Source organism: Cornus florida, unplaced genomic scaffold, assembly GCF_030987335.1.
Source record: "Cornus florida cultivar Cherokee Brave unplaced genomic scaffold, ASM3098733v1 CherokeeBrave_3.0.0_Hap2_Chr05, whole genome shotgun sequence".
Classification (NCBI taxonomy): Eukaryota; Viridiplantae; Streptophyta; class Magnoliopsida; order Cornales; family Cornaceae; genus Cornus; species Cornus florida.
In genome coordinates this window covers 53,585,271-53,605,230 of record NW_026775575.1, presented here as the reverse complement: position 1 = coordinate 53,605,230, position 19,960 = coordinate 53,585,271, and the positions used below count along the sequence as shown (strand labels likewise).

Sequence of the window (19,960 nt, the reverse complement as noted above, 5' to 3'; positions counted from 1 at the left end):
GGAAAAGAGCTTGAAGACAAAAGTTGGAAAGAGGTAATGGAAAGACCTCAATCCACCCTTCATCCTCAATGAAGAACTTTGGATTATTTAGGGGCTGATTTGGATGAGGGAAAGGTGGATCAAATGAAGGCACATCAAGCAAAGACTTGTGAAGGGCCATATTGAGCACGGGTATGCTCGACCAATTATCCTTCAGAATTTCAATATCCTCCTCACACTTATCCGGCGGCTCAGGCTCAATAGCTTGAGATAACTCAAGTAAAGGAATGAGAGGGGGTGCAAGCTCCCAAGAGAGGGATACATTTGATGTTGCCCAAGGAAGAGAGTGAATGGGTGGAGGAATATTAAACAAAGAATTTACCTCCCAAATAGACTTATCAACATCAAAATCCTCATAATTGAAATGAGCTAAGCAAGCTTTTAGAGGATCCTCCATTAAAGGAGGTGCATCAACTAAAGGATTTTGTAGGGGCTGTTTGGGAGTAGGGTAGACAATTTCTACATCATTATTTTTCCCATTTTGAACCACAATTGCTTCATTTTGATGTGGGGCAACAATTTGATCTTCAACCACCATTTCATCATTTTCACATGTAATAACCACTTGATCATTCTCATGATGAAAGTTACTAGGAGTAATCTCATCATTCATAGAATTTTCTTTTGGATTGGCCATAAATTCAAATGAAAATGTTTCCTCCTCTTTATGATTTTTAGCATTAATCCTTTGTTGAATTTGAGATATTTGGTCATCTATCATTGCACTAACTTGGGACTGGTGATATGGTACCACTTGATTGATAGACTCTACTGTGGATTGCATGCTAGCAAGGGAAGCCAATAGTTGATTGTTGGAGTCCATCATTTGCGTATGCATAGACTCCATCATTTGTTTGTTAGCAACAATTAGCTCATCCAATGGAGACGGTGGAAAAGGAGAAGAGGGCTGGAAATAATGATCATTGGGTTGAAAAGTGGCTTGAAAATGTTGCCCATGAGATTGTGGGGCTGAATTTTCCATGTCATGCCACAAGAAATTTTGGTGATCTCCCCTACCCGAGTCATAACCATTGAAGTATGGATCCCTACCCGGTTCAGAGAAATTTGCATTTGGTTGCTCTAGATAAAAATCCGAGAATTGTCCCGTTGAAAGACAATCTCTTGTATGATGTGAATTACTAGAGCAAAAAGCACAAAACGCATGTGGTTTGTAGAATTGAGTTGGGAGATAATTATTCTCCATCTAGGAGTTAAACATCAACAACACACAACATAATCAACCCAACAAGTCTTTATCATCAACTCCATATACAATGATATTCCCTTTCTCCTCAATTATCAAGACAAAAATTAAAATGGCCACGACAAGGACCGATGCTTGGAATTGAAAATACACAATTGAAATAGCCTCGACAAGGGCTTGCAATTTATCTATTTCTAAGCTTAACACATGCACGATATTCACAATTCGAAACTAGAAGGTCAAGAGACTTACCCGGAGTACTCTAGACTTACAATTTGCTAGCATTCCCCACGGCGAGCTTCGAGTTCCTAGAATCTCACTTACAACACAAAAATGGCTAAACCACACAAGAAATATTCACAAAACACAGTATTCACAATCAAACTAAATTTAACCCTAGAAACTTCGGTTGCTAAACCGTTTGCACTCCCCGGCAACGGCGCCAAAAATTGATCGGTTGGTCAATTAACATCAACCTTCGCAATAGCACGAATCATTGTAAAATAGGGTTATTGGTCGGGTAAGTCGAACCACTGGGACTGCGCTAGTCTTAAGGCAACCTAAGTATCTAGAGTTATTTAAGAATGATAAGGTGTAATAAGGAGATGTTGATTGGTTTGTCACTAAGCTAGTAATTGAAGTGTGCATAAAACAAGAATGCTAGTAAATGTAAAGGAAGGAGATCTAGGTAGAGAGGGCTAGGGAAGTGAATCCACTACCTATCCATAAGCATGTTAATACATGATTTACTTGGGGAATAATATATACACATAACCATGAAATGCAACAACATAAAATTGCTACATTACCTTCAAGAATTTTTATGAAATCAATAGGCAAGAATAACTTATCAAAGTATTGCATGCTTTGGTTACCTAAACTAGGTTGCAACCTTAGACATACTCACTAAGCATAGAGTTATCAAGCCCTTAATCACATAGTAGAAGCACATGACATTAGGAATCAAGAATAATCTATCAAAAGAGAACCCTAAGCTATAGACTATCAAATTTCCCAAGCATCATGCCAATAAAAAAATTTCCATAAACTCATCTTCATTGTCACTATGAAAATGGAAGCAAAATAATCATAAGAGGAAACAATCTTAAGACAAGATCTTAAACTCAAAATGATCATTAATAGACATTGAAGCTCTTCACATCAAATAAAGCTCTAGTTCATGGAAAGGTCATATATATACATTACATCCCCAAATGTAAATCAAAAACAAGACATGCTTACAAGAAGGAGTTTCATCACCTCCCTAGAAGGGAGTTAGTTACCCATTGCCAAGCTAGAAGAAGGAAGAAGCTCCATCTTCATGGCCAATTTCGTGCAACCTCCTTGGAGCTTCAAGAACACCTTTCTTGCTCTCTTCTCTCTCCTCTAATCTTGTAGAAATGTAGGATAATGTTATATGTGGCCTCCCTCCCTTTATTAGATATCTTATCCACTCCAAGAGGCAACCCACCAACATCTCCAACCACTTTATTAAAGAGGAAAACAAAATGAAGAAACCAAGGTGCAAGTGGGCTGAAATGAGCCATTTCCGAAGGGCATTCTGCCCAAAATTCGAGCACTCGAAGCAAGGCCTCGAGCACTCGAATTTAGTGTAAAAAGCTCCATGCTTCACTTGCTCTGCCCAGACCTACTTTGATGAAATGGCCATAACTTTGTGCTCTGAACTCCGAATGATGAACTGTTTGAAGATTTGGAGAGCTAATTCAGATCTTTAAATACTTCATGTTTTGGTGGAGATCCAATTCTCAAGGATGATTGGTCTAAAATGAAGATCAAGGCAGAATTTCATTGCTGCCAGGCAGTTCTGCGTACCTCTGGTAACAAGGCCATAAATCTCTGCTCCGAGCTCCGAATGACAAACCGTTTGAAGATTTGGAAAGCTGATTCAGAGCTCTAAATATGTCATGTTATGATAGAAGTCCAGGTCTCAAGTTTTCATGGTCAAAATGGCGAGCAAAGTTCAGGATCTACTGCTGCCAGAAATTCAGCCTTGTGCCTTTTGATGGCTAAAACTCCACAAAGCATCCTTCTTGCTTCTTTTTGGCCAATGGACCTGAAAATATAAAAAAAAAATGCAAATGAAAGTAACTACATAATATAAGCAAACAATGGACTTAAATAATGCAATTAAGGGCGCTTTAATATGCAATATTCGGCGCTCATCACCCATGCTTTAACAACAATGATGCAAAGAACAATTAAAAATAAGCCTCCATGCGGGCCGACGATTTAACTATGGGATTGAGTAAAGAAAGTCTCACAAAGGTCCTTTAGCACTTCAACTCCAAATTTAAAGCTTAGCTTAGCAAAATATTTTTAAATTTTTAGCTTTTTACTTTCTTTGGTTTGCTTGAATGCTCCTTTGCTTGCTACCTCTCCAACAATGCACCTAGTCAAGTAAGAACAACACAACAAGTAACTAAAAAGAAAAATAAAAGTATAGTAAAGACATGATCAAAAGAATCCTAATTGATTCCACATATCCGATGTTGCCAAATCAAATCAATCCCCGACAACGGCACCAAAAACTTGACTGATGGTGTGTCGCCGCACCATCAAGCTTGAGGAGTGTGCATTAAGGCGAGGGCCAAGTTTTACATTTATAGAAGCCACTACTACCTTTCACTATAAATATAGCTAGGGCGAGTAGGAATCGTCCCAAGGGATTATGAGGGTCAAAAAAGGTTTTGGATTTGTTATTATGGCTAGTAGGTCGAGTGATCAAACAATTGGTTGGTTGGTTGATTAGACTAGAGAGTAACTAAATTAAACTAAGTGATAACAAAATAATGCAACTAGGAGCAAATAAGAGAGAGAAAAGTCTTGGGGTTTAGAGATTACCACCAAGCAATGCATTTTTATACCAATGACAAGTGACTAATGAGGGCAAATGGTGTGTTTCAATATTGGTGTGTGTATGTGTTTGGTTTATTCAACAAGCAAGGATGACTAGTTAAGCATGTATTGTCTAAATATCATGTGAAAGGCACAATATCTAAGCAATGAAGCATATATTGTCTAAACAACATGTGAAAGGCACAATAGATCAAAACAAGTCATTAATCCTTTCATTAAGCTCACAATCCAAATACAACACAAGGTTAGAGACATATGCTACTTGCATTCAAAAGCTTGGATCATCAAACAACAAGCATTGATTGTCCTCCCATTTAACACTACATTACAACTACACTACATCTACACTACTAGCATGAAAATAAACTAAGGGAGAGGCACAATCTATCAAGGAATAAGTATGAACCATCAGGAAAATCACAAGAGCATTCCATTAAGCACTATGTTTTGACAATCTCTAAATCTATAGCATCAATACACATAGACATGCATCAATAACACAAAATCTAGAGACAAGCACATGAACATCTACTCTAACATACATAGATATATGGATAGAATGAAATAATCAATTGAAAGCATTTAACCACATAAATCATTGAACAATCAAGATCTATATATATCAATGTGTCAAAACATTAATTACAACATTAATCCCTCAATAATACACAAGATTAAGATATAGAAAGCATGCTTGGGGCTAACTCTAGCCCCAAGAGGATGTCTAGCCACTCATGGTGATGTTGCTCCAACCCTCAAGGGCTAACTCTATGGAAGAAATCTGCTTTTTATTGATGAAGAACTCCAATGGTGTCTTTAGGCTCCTCTTCCTATCTTCCTCCCTAAGGCTTGCCTCCTCTGAGAATAATCCCTAGAATTGTATATCTCTCAAAAAGTACATCATATTCCTTTTATAAGTAGGTCAAGTGACATACAAAATGAGCTGGGGTTGTGCAAAGAATATTCTCTAATGATTGGATAGAGGACGGATTGAACAAGCTGGCTTTTTAACTTTTTCGCACTAGAGGAAGTTCGATCTATCAAACCTTGGACTTGGATCGATCGAACTTGGCTGAGATATATCGAACTGAGGCTTGATTGATCCAACTGGTTGAGCTTTTTGGGAAAAGCCAAATCCGAGATATTTCGGGAGATATTTTTGGGAAAAGGACAAAAGTGGTTAGTGGGTGGTACAGCTGTGGATAAGATCAATCATTTGAATAAGGACAAAAGAGTTCGATCGATCGAAGGGTGGTGTTGGATCGATCGAACTTTGGACTTTCTGCTTTGGGTCAAGGTTTGGATCTATCTTGAAGTACTGAGATCGATTAGTGTTCGATCGATCGAACCTTGAAGTTGGATCGATCGAACTTTTCTACTTCCCACCTTTGGCTTCATTTGCTTCTTTCTTTCTCCACTTTGCTCCTTTCTTTGTTTAATCCCTATTGATGCGAAAATCCTCACGACTCGTAACGACGGCGTTTACCTGCAAAACAAAGGGACGTCACCTCGAATGGCACCGGTGGGGTGCCGGCCGAGGACCTTCCGACGATCAAGTTAGTACTTGTAATCGTATCACGTAATAATTATGTATATTTTGTTTAGGTGTTTTTTCTCGTACCTTCTTTAACGGCTTGGTGCCCTATTTATGGCTGTCGATTGGAATCAGATTGATCCCACGGGAGATCGGCTTGTGCGAGATCAGAGGAGATCGATTGTTGCCAGAGTTATCGGGATAAGATTTACTCCTTTGACTTCCTCATATTGTGCCAAGGTTATCCTCACCCTATTGAACCACGTTGTCATTTATTATCCTGGATAAAAAATGTCATCATTCTTATCCGAGGAAAATCTTTATCTCTGCTAATGAAATATATCGAAGAGGTCTGGCGGCTGGTCAAGGTAGTTACCCCCCATCCCAAGCTTGCTCGTCTAGCTTTGGGAATGTCAAAATTTATTATTAGTTTTTTTTTTTTCCCTTACCCTAGGAACAGTACCCGCGGGTACTGTTCATATGAACAGTAACAAGAATATATATATATTTTTTCTTGCCTTGGGAACAGTACCCGCGGGTACTGTTTATATAAATAATAACAAGAAAATTTTTTTTTCTTGCCTTGGGAACAGTACCCGCGGGTACTGTTCATATGAACAGTAACAAGAATTTTTTTATTTATTTTTTTTTTCCTGCTACTCTTCCCTTGGGTAATGGTTCCCAGGGGTACTATTTTTGGTACCCTTGGGTATTCTACCCCTAGGTACTATTTTTAATACCCTTGAGTACTCTACCCCTGGTTACTATTTTTGGTACCCTTGGGTAATCTTCCCTTGGGTATAAGTTTTGGTACCCTTGGGTATGAACAGTAACAAGAATTTTTTTATTTATTTTTTTTTTCCTGCTACTCTTCCCTTGGGTAATGGTTCCCAGGGGTACTATTTTTGGTACCCTTGGGTATTCTACCCCTAGGTACTATTTTTAATACCCTTGAGTACTCTACCCCTGGGTACTATTTTTGGTACCCTTGGGTAATCTTCCCTTGGGTATAAGTTTTGGTACCCTTGGGTACTCTGCCCCTGGGTACTTTTTTTGGTACCCTTGGGTACTATGCCCCTAGGCACTATTTTTAGTACCCTTGTGTAATCTTCCCTTGGGTACTATTTTTAGTACCCTTGGGTACTCTGCCCTTGGGTACTATTTTTAGTACCCTTGGGTAATCTTCCCTTGGGTACTATTTTTAGTATCCTTGGGTACTCTGCCCTTGGGTACTATTTTTAGTACCTTTGGGTAATCTTCCCCTTGGGTGCTCTGCCCCTGGGTACTATTTTTAGTACCCCTGGGTAATCTTCCCTTGGTAAGGGAATAAATTATACGAACTTCACTCAACTTGTCACTCCTTTAATAAGGGAATTAAATTTTACGAACTTTACTCAACCCGTCCCTTTAGTAAGGGAATCATGTTTTACGAGTTTCACTTAGCTCGTCCCTTTAGTAAGGGAATTAGGTTTTACGAGCTTCACTCAGCTTGTCCCTTTAATAAGGGAATTAGGTTTTACGAGCTTCACTTAGCTCGTCCCTTTAGTAAGGGAATTAGGTTTTTTTGTCACTCCTTTGGTAAGGAGTTTGTAATATGTTCAAGCTTCACTCAACATGCCCTATTGATAAGGGAAATAATAATACAAGACACTTGTTATCATCCCTTGTAATACGGGGATATTGATTATGGGATTCTTTCGACCCGAGTCCTTATAATATAGGACACTTATTATCATCCTTTGTAATACGGGGATATTGCAACTTTAATAAAGAGTTATTTTTTACGAGCCTTACCCAGCTCGCCCCTTTAATAAGGGGATATTTTGCCCAAGCTTTATATGCTTGCCCTTTAATAAGGGAGTCAAAGTTTTTCACTTTCGTGGACTTATCCTTTATGCTTGCCTTGCTTTGTGACTATTGTGGTAGTGACCCGTCAAATTTGAAGTTCCAGGTTGAAAAGACCATCATTAGTGCTTGATGGTTAAAAACCTCATGGGACCACCTTGGACATGGTGGACTCATTGATTGTAGAAACTTTACTAGACTTAGAGTCATTCCCAATGTGTAAAGACTTTTTCAGAGGATCGGGCACTGGTCTTGGACGACTAGTTTCCCTGAGGGGTCGCTGAAGGAGAGAAGCTAGAAACCCGACTAGCTCGATGTACCAAGGTTGGTATATCGATCTTCTAAGCCTTGTCATCATATGTAGATCGACGATTGATATCGTGTAACCAACTATTCTTCCCTCGATGGTGGGATCTTGGGTGATGAACCATTCTATAGACGTTTATATAGCGGACGAGGTGCCTGGTGCTGCAACAATTTACAGTTGTCTAAAAATATTAGATTGTGTTAGAAATGATTACTGAAAATTAACCTGTCATAGATTATCAATCCAAAATTCTGCATAATCTGAAGTCGATAGACAATTCCTACAAAGGAAAAGAGGTGACGACTGTCGTCTAGTAGGTGTAGGCTTTACTAGTAGGTAAAAACCCCCTTGTTGGTAGTGATCTTCTTAATGGGCGGAGACCAACTCACATATGTAGGCACAGAAGGACCAGGCCTTAGTCTTCAATAATTAGGCCTTGGTAGTTGGCTGCTGCCAGATATGAGATAGAGTTTGGTCTTAGATGACCAAACCTTAGTAGTGAGGGGACTAAGCATCTCTAGATGGAAAGCACCACATTGGACTGCCTGGGCCGACGTGCCAAATTTTGATTATTATCAGCGTACACTGGGTAGCATCACACAACCCACCGTTTTGCCCCCAATATGATGGATTGGTAATTATGATGTAGAAACCCGTCCTTATATAACAACATGAAAACCCGTTGTCAACTGATGACTTTGGGATGGTTTCCATGATCGGAAACTTTCGTCTTACCGTCCGAGCCAAGTCGCGTCAGAATTATCATTTTTTTAGAGAACTAATCGTTCCCACAGACGGCGCTAGCTGTTGATGCGAAAATCCTCATGACTCGAAATGACGGCATTTACCTGCAAAACAAAAGGATGTCACCTCGAATGGCACCGGTGGGGTGCCGGCCGAGGACCCTCCGACGATCAAGTTAGTACTTGTAATCGTATTACGTAATAATTATGTATATTCTGTTTAGGGGTTTTTTCCCGTACTTGGTGCCTTAATTATGGCTGTTGATTGGAATCAGATTGATACCGCGGGGATCGGCTTGTGCGAGATCAGAGGAGATCGAATGTTGCCAGATTTATCGGGATAAGATTTACTCCTTTGAGTTCCTCAAATTGTGCCAAGGTTATCCTTACCCTGTTGAACCACATCGTCATTTATTATCCTGGATAAAAAAATGTTATCATTCTTATCTGAGGAAAATCTTTATCTCTAATAATGAAATATATCGAAGAGGTCAAGCGACTGGTCAAGGTAGGTTATTTTTCCTTATCAATCCCAGAATTGCTTCAATTAAGCTCTTATTTAGCTGAGTTAGCTTATTTTCGGGATAAGTGCCTGAAAATGGAAATAATACGAAATCAATCTAAAATGGTAAAGTAAGATAGATAAAGGTACTAGAATGCCTAAGCTCAAGGGGTTTAAATACGCACTTTTTAGCGCTCATTAGTTTATACTTTAGGAATTTAATAATTTATATACTTTGATTATATGATTTTGAGCAATTGAGCCAACTCAATTGGTGTTTTATTGAATTAATAGTTTCTAAATAGTTAGTACCTTGTCATAGATATAACTGTTTATAAACTATTCTCAACCCATTCTTATTGGACGGTATCTGGCGGAGCCCTGCCGAACATAAGAATGGAGATCATGTAATGGTGCTCAAACGTTTTTTGTGAATTAATATTTTCATAGGCTATGCTTCGGAAAGATGGATTATACTGCAAAATTAGTTAGAAGTAGGTAGGTGGATAGTCCATGCTAACCACAGATAGGTTATAGTTAATTGATATTCGTGAAACTTCTTTCTTTAAAATCAAATTAAATGAATGTTATTAAGTTTAATTCATATGGTATATAAATTGTTGAAATCCCAAGGTTGAACAGTTGACCATAATAGGAGGATCGTGGTGAAGTCAATCCCTAAGTATCTCTACCCCTGATCTTTTCTTTTACTTTATTTATTTTCTGTTTATATTATTGCACCATAACAAATCAAATCTTCTTTCTTAATTAAAATAACAATTAATTGAAGACTTGATAAACCACCCTAGTCCTTGAGGTTCGACACCCTCAACATAGCCCTATCCTACAAGGATTCATTCTACTGCGAGTGGTATTTTATTATTAATAAATAAAAACACACGTCAAATTCATGATACGAGCAGAAGGAAGAAGAGAGCAAAGCTTATGAAAAGCCTTAAGGCATGATTCATTAAAGACAAAAGGAGTGTCTTTTGCAAGTAGATTACACAAAGGACGAGAAATTTTACTGAAATCTTTGTTGAAGCGTCAATAGAACCCGGCGTGCCTAAGAAATTATCGTACTCCCCTTACGGAGGTAAAATGAGGCAATTTAGAGATCAAATCTACTTTGGCTTTGTCAACTTCAATACCTCTCTCTGAAATAATATGTCCTAAAACAATACCCTTTTAAACCATAAAATGGCTCTTCTCCCAAATAAGAATTAGATTTGTTTCCCTACAATGCTGAAGTACTAGGGACAAAAGTTGAAAACAGTTTTTGAAAGTGAATCCGAAAAAAGAGAAGTCTTCCATAAAGAACTCAAGAAACTTTTCAACCATATCCAAGAAAATAGATATCATACACCTTTGGAATGTTGCAAAAGTATTGCATAAACTGAAAGGCATCCTTCTATATGCGAATGTACCGAATGGACATGTGAAAGTAGTTTTCTCTTGATCCTTAGGATCAATGGCCACCTAATTATAGCGGAATATCCGTCTAAGAAATAGTAATAACTTTAGCTAGCCAACCGCTCTAGGATCTAATCAATGAGTGGTAATGGAAAATGATCCTTTCTAGTAGCGGAGTTGAGTTTTTGATAATCAATACACATACGCCATCCAATGGTGGTGCGCTATGGAACTAATTCTCCCTCGTAATTCTTAACTACTGTAATACCTGACTTTTTAGGTACTACCTGAGTAGGACTCACCTACTTACTATCTGAGATGGGATAGATTATTCTCGCATCTAGCAACTTCACAACTTCCTTTATAACCACCTCTTTCATATTAGGATTCAATTTTCTTTGGAGTTCCCGAGATGTTTAGGAATCCTCTTCTAAATGAATCTGATGCATGCAAATTGTAAGGCTAATTCCTTTCAAATCAGCCACACTCCACCCAATAGCTTCTTTATTTTGCTCAAAAACTTTTAAGAGACTACTTTCTTAGGAACTTGAAAGATTTGAAGCAATGATCACCTGGAGGGTGTCATTTAATCCCGAGAAAGCATACTTGAGCTTGTCCGGCAGTGACTTAAGCTCAAGTTTAGGTGGAGACTCTAAGGAAGGAATAGACGGAATACTGGAAAATGGAGGTAAAAGTTCAAGTCTAGTTTTCCATGGAGGAAAATCTGGGATAGTAGTGGAGTTGAGCAATAAATTCACTTTAATTATAAGGACTTGATAAAATGACACACAATTTGAAGTAGGCAGGGATTTTCTTTATGCCATTAAGAAGAGGTAAATTGATTTTGACCTGTTTAAAGACCTCCATCATATCTTGAATTTTCTCCCCTTGTTTGCCAAAGTAAGAGGGTTCCTTAACACATTCAAGAAAAGGCGCTCTTGGCTCATAAGCTGTCTCAAAGTTTGGAGCAGATGAAGAAGTGATTTCACCTTCAACTCCTTTAGTATTTATTAGAATGGAATTTGAGGAAACATCCTCGGGATATGGATTATGAATGATCGGATCAATAGGAATCCTAAGCCTTTCTTTTTCCTCCTGACCTTTCTCAACTTGGTTATCAACCACTTTACCACTCCTTAATGTAGTAATAGCCTACACTTGCTCATAATGAATACCTGAAGAATTGGTTTCATCAATTATGTAAGACTGCCCTTTTGGGTTGGCTACAGGCTGACTAAATAACTTTTCATCCTCTTTTCAAGATAGAGTACTCGCTAGCTTTGTTATGGCTTATGAATGTGAATGAAGAAGTTGGGTATTTGCTTTAAGATCAGTGAGAGCATTGAGTACTTGATCCTCAAAAGCTAAATTTCTAGGAGGAGGCGAAGGATTAGGAGCTTGTGTAGATTAATTCCTAAACCGAGGTGGACAATATATGGAAAATTGATTGAAAGAATTATTCTGGGGTGAAGAATTAGATGAATTTTGGCACTGTCCCTGTGGTTGTGGAATAGTGGTTCCTTGGCTTTGATTCCACCATGATAGATTTGGATGATCTCTCCAGCCAGGATTATAAGTAGAAGAATAAGGATTAGAGACTGGTCTAGAGAATGCAGCATTTACTTGCTCCTGAGGGATCTCAGATGATTGTCCCATCATAGGGAAAGTATCAGGAAAATGGGATGGATTAGCATAGATTAAGCACACTTCCTTTGGCAAGGAAGTTTGTGGAGTAGCAACAGGAACATAGCCAGATGCTAAGACTTGGTCAAACCTACGGTTCAATGCTTCTATTTGAGTAACTAACTCACTAGACTTTTCAACTTCAAAGATTTTTTCAACCTTATGGATTCCAAGTGTAGACCTAAACCTTGAAAAAGAAGCATGCTGCATTGAAGTTTCACTTAGGGCCTCAAACAGTTCCCAAGCGTTAGCTGCACTCTTATGAAGGAAAGCCCCATTACTGGACATATCAACCATGTTCCTATGTGAATCAGAAAGACCGTCATAGAAAATCTGCACTAAGTGCCATTTAGCAATATCATGGTGTAGACATTTTCTTAGAAGATCATTATATCTTTCCTATGAATCATGGACTTGTTCACCTGGGATTTAGGAGAACGCCATGATTTCTCTTCTCATTTGTGTGATTTTACCCACAGTATTGTACTTTTTCAAGAATTCCTGTTACAACATGTTCCAAGTAGATATGGAATTAGATGGAAGGGAATGTAACCAGGTTCTTACTTTGTCCTTGAGAGAAAACTGAAAAAGTCACATCCTAAATGAGTTATCTGAAAGAGTGGTTAACCTGGTAGTTGAACATAATTCCAAAAACACATCAAGTGCTTATAAAGATCCTATATTGCAAACCTATGGTATGTAGGAAGCATTTGGATTACAGCAGGCTTGATCTCAAAATGGGTTGCATTAACATTCGGGAATAAAAAGCAAGAAGGGTGATGAACACTGAAAAGTGCGCATTTAAACCCCTCAAGCTAAGGTATTCTAGGACCTTTATCTATCTTATTTTCCCGTTTTATTCTAATTTCGAGTTATTGCCCTTTTCAGGTGCTTATCCCAAAAATAAGTCAATTCAGCCAAATAAGAGCATTAAAGGAGTTAACTCAAGCTGAATGGAAGAAAAGAGCAAAGTAGGAGTAAAATGAAGCAAAATGTGGAAATTCAGCATGTTCGATCGATCTCAGCATTTCTTCGATTAATTGAAAGTTCATCGATCTAAACAGTTTAAGATGGATCCAAGCCCTTGTCCTTATCCAAAAGAATCCAATAAGTTCGATTGATCCAACATTTCCCAGATCGATCGAAATGATTTGATCCTATCCACACCCACCTACCACTTTTGTCTTCTTCCCAAAAATATCTCAAAGATTTGTCTTTATTTAAAAAGGTGCCACCAAGGATAATCAATCTCTGCAGCATTCGATGGATCTCAGCCAAGTTTGATCAATCTCAACACAGTTCGATCGATCGAATTTCCTCAAGTCCAAAAAAAAAATAGATTCCAGCTCATTAAAAGTTAGCTCATGGTGCAATCATTGGAGGGACCTTGGTGTACGAGCCCAGACCATTGGTATGATATTTGACCTACCTATATAAGGATTGAGAGCCACTTTTAGAGCATAGTTGTTATTCATAACTTGTAATTTTTCTTATTTTGGAGAGAAGGCTAAAGATTAGAGAGTTTTTACACATTTTGGGAGTTCTTCCATTCTTCTAGGGTTTTCATCAAGAAGGAGGTCATTCCTACCATGGAGATAGCCCTCGAGGGTTGGATAACTACTTCAATGAGTGGCTAGATGTCTACTTGGGGCTAGAGTAGCCCCTAAGTTTGCTTCCTAGACTTAGTTCTTTGTATATTTTTGGGGATTTATTTGTAACAATGTTTTGATCTTGGATTTATATATATATCTTGTGGTTTCTACTTAATATGTATGGATTAATGCTTTCAATTGATTATCTAATTCTAACCATATGTCTATGTATGCTAGAATGGATGATTTATGTGTTTTTCTCTAGATTTAGTGGAATTTATGCATATCTATGTGTATGAATGAAGTTAATCTAGAGATGGTCAAAACATAGAGCTTAATTGAATACTCTTGCAATTTATTTGATGGTTCACACTTGTTTCTTGATGGATTGTACCACAACTTTAGCTTACTTAATTAAATTTCATGTCTTTAGTGTAGATGTAGTGTAGTTGCTTTAAATTCATAGATAGATGGACAATCTACTCTTGTTCCTTGGTGTTCCATACTTATGAATGCATTAGATGTATGTTTTTAGATAGTTGTGTGTGCATAAATTGTGGTTTCATTGAATGGATTTTGGTCTCATTTGATAGGTTATGCTTTCCATTTGATTTGGCTTGACAATCTATGCTTATTTGTCATCCATGCCTAGTTTTAATTAATGTCACACACACACAAAAGTTATAAGTCAATTTCCCCATTAATATACAATTGCTAGTGTCTAGTGAAGTCAAGCTTAGTGGTGAGCTCTAGTACCCCAAGTCCTCCCCTCTATATCTTTCTCTACTTTATTAATCATTGAATTTTGTTTACTTTAATTTCATTTGCATAATAGCTTAATCAATCAATCCAACTAACCTTTGATCACTCGACCTACTAACCCTATATATTATCTCCATTGCAAAGGCACCCACAATCCCTTGGGATGATCCCTACTCACCCTAGCTATATTTTTAGTTAAAGGTAGTTGTGACTTTTATAAATTTAAAACTTAGCCATATTGCACACTTACACTCTTAGTTTAACATATCTTTGTAAACTTTTGGTGCAACCAACGGCTTTAACCACACCAAAGGGGATGTATATGAAATGGGAATGAAGTGATCCCTCAATTGTGGTTGTGGTGGAGGAACAGGTGCTTGTGGCATTTGTTCTCCATTTGGTGCATTAATATCAGCCATGTTATTTATAGAGGAATTTCCTAACAAATTCGAATCTTTTTTTAGTTTTCTAATTTGACTAAGAGTTTCCTCTATTTCAGGGTCATACAAAATAATTGGTTCTGATAAAGAACGACGACCTAACATACACTAAGTCAAATTACACAAGTGGAAACAAAGATAAAAATTCCAGGTAAAGAAAACAGCAAAAACTCACAAAAGGTCTGAAACCGAAACTTTTTTTCCTTAGGTGTTGATGAGCGCTGAAAAGTGCGCATTTAAACCCCTTAAGCTTAGGCATTCTAATACCTTTATCTATCGTACTTCACCGCTTTAGATTGATTTTGTATTATTTTCATTTTTAGAAACTTATCCCAAAAATAAGCTAACTCAGCCAAATAAGAGCAGAAATGAAGCAATTCTAGGATGAATCAAAGAAATGAGCCAAGTGGAAGCAAAAGGAAGAAAAAGGTGGAAATCAACATCTTCGATTGATCTCAGATCAAAGTTCAATCGATCCAACATGATCGATCTCAGCACTTCAAGATGGATCAGAGCCATGATGACATTTTCAGAGATCTCAAAAGTTTGATCGATCCAACATCATTTTTCGATCGATCGAACTACCTTGTCCTTATCCAAATGATTGATCTTATCTAGTTGTACCACCCTACCAACCACTTTTGTCCTTTTCCCAAAAATATCTTCAAAATATCTCAGATTGGTCTTTATCCAAAAAGCACCGCCATTGAGGATCGATCCAACTTCAGTTTGATAGATCTCAGCCATGTTCGATCGATCCAAGTCCAAGGTTCAATCAATCGAACTTCCTCCAGTGCGAAAAAGTTAAATCTCTAACTCACAAAAAGTTGTCCTTTATCCAATCATTGGGGAATATTTTGTGCACGACCCCAGCTCATTTTGTGTGTCATTTTGATCTACCTATATAAGAATAAGGATTATTTTTTACATCATATCACATCATATTGTCTCATACCTTGTAAGAACTCTTGGAGAGCAAACTAAGAGGAGGAGGAGGCTAGAGACACCATTGGAGACTCTTCATCAACCAAGGAGCAAATCTCTACCATGGAGTTAGCCCTTGAGGGTTGGAGAAGCACTACCATAAGTGGCTAGACATCCTCTTGGGGCTAGAGTTAGCCCCAAGCATGCTCTCTACATCTTAATTTTGTGTATTATTGAGGGATTAGTGTTGTAATACATGTTTTGGTACTTTTATATATATAAATCTTGTTTATTCAATGATTTAAGTGGTTTAATGCTTCCAATTGATCATTTCATTCAATCCATATGTCTATGTATGCTAGAATAGATGTTCATGTGTTTGTCTCTATTTCTTGTGTTATTGACGCATGTCTATGTGTATTAATGCCATAGATCTAGAGATTGTCAAAACATAGTGCTTAATGGAATGCTCTTGTAATTTTCTAGATGGTTAATGCTCATTTCTTGATGGATTGTGCCTCTCCCTTAGCTTAATTAGTTTAATTTCATGTCATTAGCTTAATTGTAGTGTAGTGGTAGCATAGTTGTTAGATGGGAGGACAATCCATGCTTGTTGTTTGATATTCCATATTTTTTAATGCAAGTAGCATATGTCTCTAACCTTGTGGTGTATTTGGCTTGTGAGCTTAATGAAAGGATTAATGACTTGCTAGATATATTGTGCTTTTCACATGCTATTTAGAAAATATATACTTAATTGTTAGATATATTGTTTTTTTCGCATGTTGCTTAGACAATATATACTTAATTGGTCACCCTTACTAATTGAATTAACCAAACAAACACACACATTAATATTGCAACACACATTTCCCTCATTAGTCACTTGTTAAGGGTGTAGAAAAATATTGTTTGGTGGTGACCTCTAAACCCCAAGATCTCTCTCTTTCTTACTTACTCTTTATTGTATTCCATTATTTAGTTTAATTTGCTCTCTAGTTTAATCAACTAACCAACTAATTGTTTTCTCACTTGACCTACTAACCCTAATAGTGAATCCACAACCAAATTCGACTCCAATCCCTTGGGACGATCCCTACTCACCCTAACTATATTTTTAGTGAAGGTGGTAGTAGCTTTTATAAATGTAAAACTTGGCCCTCGCCTTAATGCACACTCTTAAGCTTATGGTAGGACGACGACCATAGTTTTTGGCGCCGTTGCCGGGGATTAGGCAACGTCGTATTTGTGGAATCAATTAGGAATTAGTACTCTTTTGATCGTGTCTTTACATTGTTTTTAATTTTCTTTTTGTTACTTATTGTGTTTGTTCATCTTTGACAAGGAGCATTGAGCTAGGAGGTAAGCAAAGGGGCCACCAAGCAAAGGAGCTAAGCAAGCAAGGAAAAATGCTAAAAGTTTGAAAAAGATTGCTAAGCTAAGCTATAAATTTGGAGTTGAAGTGCTAAAGGACCTTTGTGAGCTTTTTCTTACTCAATCCCTTAGTTAAATCGTCGACCCGCGTGGAGGCTTGTTTTTAAATTCTTAGATAAATCGTGAGCCCGCGTGGAGGCATTCTTAATTGTTCTTTGCATCATTGTTGTTAAAGCATAGGAGTATGGGTGAAGTGTTTGTGGAGGAAGATTCATTGAATTGTTGTGAAGTTGAAGTGTTTGTTCATTCATTGTGTTTGTGTGTTTTTACATTGTGCATGCATGGTCGTAGATCACTAAGACCAATTCTTGTCCCTTTTGATTTGCATCTTGAATCCGTAGTTACAAATCCTAGGGGAAGAGGAAGTTCTAGTTCTACCCAATCCATTACATCAATGGAAGGCCATAATGAAGAGCATATAGAGGACCTTGGTCACATAGACTAACAAGGTATCCTCCATCCAAATGTATATCATGAGAACATGCAAGCACCATTAGATATACCTAGGCCATTCATTCACCAACCACAACAACAACAAGGCCAAGTTCCATTTGGAATGCCAAGGCCAATGTATGCTCCACAACCTCCCATCATTCAAGGAAATCAAAATCAAGGTGCCCATGTTGCACCTCAAATTGCTAATCCTCCACTTGCTTTAAGAGATCACTATGTGCCTAACGATTACAATGCACCCACATGCATTCAATTGCCACCATTTAGAGCACATCACTAAGAAATTAAGCCACAAACCATTCAAATGCTTCCTAACTATCATGGATTTCCAAGTGAAAAACCTTACAAGCATTTGGATGAGTTTCTAAACGTATATTCCACTATAAAATATACGGACATGCCGGAAGAGGTCTTAAGACTCAAACTTTTTCCATTCACCTTAAAAGACAAGGCAAAGTATTGGTTTAACAATCTTAGGCGCTTTTCAATCACTTCTTGGGCAGAAATGCAACAAGAGTTCTTGAAGAAGTACTATCCGGTTTCTAAGACCAATGCCATGAGAACCTCAATTCGAGAATTTTCACATGAGGATGGAGAAATGTTTTATGAGGCATGGGAACGCTTTAATGAATTGCTTAGGAAGTGTCCACATCATGACATGTCCAAATGGCAATTAGTTCAATATTTCTTTGAGAGCTTATCGGACAATTACAAAGGCATGGTTGATGCTTCCATGGGTGGCTCATACTTTGATAGGCATGAGGATGACGTGTGGCGTCTTTATGAGAGCATGAGTGAAAATTCTTTGCATAGAACATTATCATCCAAGAATGGTAGAAATTCACAAGGTAGGAGGAGTGTTGGCTTACATCAAGTCGACCATTCAAATGAAATAGCCGCTGAAATGAAGTCTTTATCTCAAAGGTTTGATCAATTTTTGATTAACCAAAACTCGGCGAACCAAGTATCTTCCTTCTCTAACCATTCTCATCATGCATCAAATGAAACATGTATGACTTGTTCTAGTGTTCTTCATTCTACTTCTTATTGTCCTCACGGACAAGTACAAAATGAACCTAATGAACAAATCAATGTAGCTTTTGTGAACTAAGGGAACAATCCTTATGGTACTCATTATAATCCAAGTTGGAGAAATCATCCGAATTTCTCTTGGAAAAACCAAGGAGAGGGCTCAAACCCTTCCCAAGGCGGTTTTCAAGGGAAGTACATTCCACCTCCACTTCAAAACCAAGGATCCCAAGGTTATAGACCTTATCAATCACAAGGGAATCAATTTGCTAACTCTCATTTTCCCAACTAATCTTATTCCCAAGGAAATGCTAGAAGTCCCGCCTTTGAAAAAAAAGTTTTAAATGCTTTGGGCACTCTTGAGGCAAATACACAATTGCTTCATTCCTACTCTCAATCTATTGCGAAGCTAGAAACCCAAGTAGGGTAAATAACAAGCACTCTTAATGCTAGATAGAAGGGAAAGATGCCTATGAGTGCCCCACCAAAGCAACAATTTGTTGTGGAAATCCATTCCTTATCGAAAGGCCATACCATTGAACATGTTAATGCGGTGACTACCTTGCAAAGTGGTAGGATTGTGGACAATCAAGTTGAAATGTCCAATGAAGAGAGTGAACCGGTACAACCTCAAGTTGTCACCCGTCCCGTTTCACATCCCATTCCTCCTTCATTGCATATACATGATCTTGTGAATGAGAAAGCTTCAAAATGTGATTTGAAGAATGATTTTGAAAATGATTTGAAAAAAGATTTGCTAAAAAATGAATTCGAAAAGGTTTTGTTGAAAAATGTTTTGAAACAAAGTGATTTGAAAAATTCTTGTGTTGAGGAGTTTTCAAAAGGAAATGCTGAAAAAGTGTTTGAGCCAAAAGCTCCATTTCCGGATGCCTTAAAAGGATCCATTTCAAAAGACAAGCAAAAGGCAAAAACCAATGAAATCATGGAAATGTTTAGGCAAGTGAAAGTCAATCTTCCACTTTTGGATGCAATCAAGCAAATTCCGGCTTATGCCAAATTCTTGAAAGACTTGTGCACCCAAAAGCGGAAGAACAAGAGGCAAGTACCAAGAAAAGTGGTTTTAACCGAGCAAGGAAGCTCAATTTTGCAACATAACACTTTACCAAAGTTTAAGGACCTTGGTTCACCTACTACTTCATGTATCATTGGTGATCATAT

At 37.8% G+C, this 19,960-nt stretch overlaps 1 pseudogene; it reads right to left on the bottom strand.

Annotated features, from left to right (window-relative positions):
* Positions 1-18,313: 18,313 nt before the first annotated feature.
* On the bottom strand, positions 18,314-18,412 carry LOC132310593 (small nucleolar RNA R71; annotated as a pseudogene).
* Between the last annotated feature and the right edge of the window lie 1,548 nt (positions 18,413-19,960).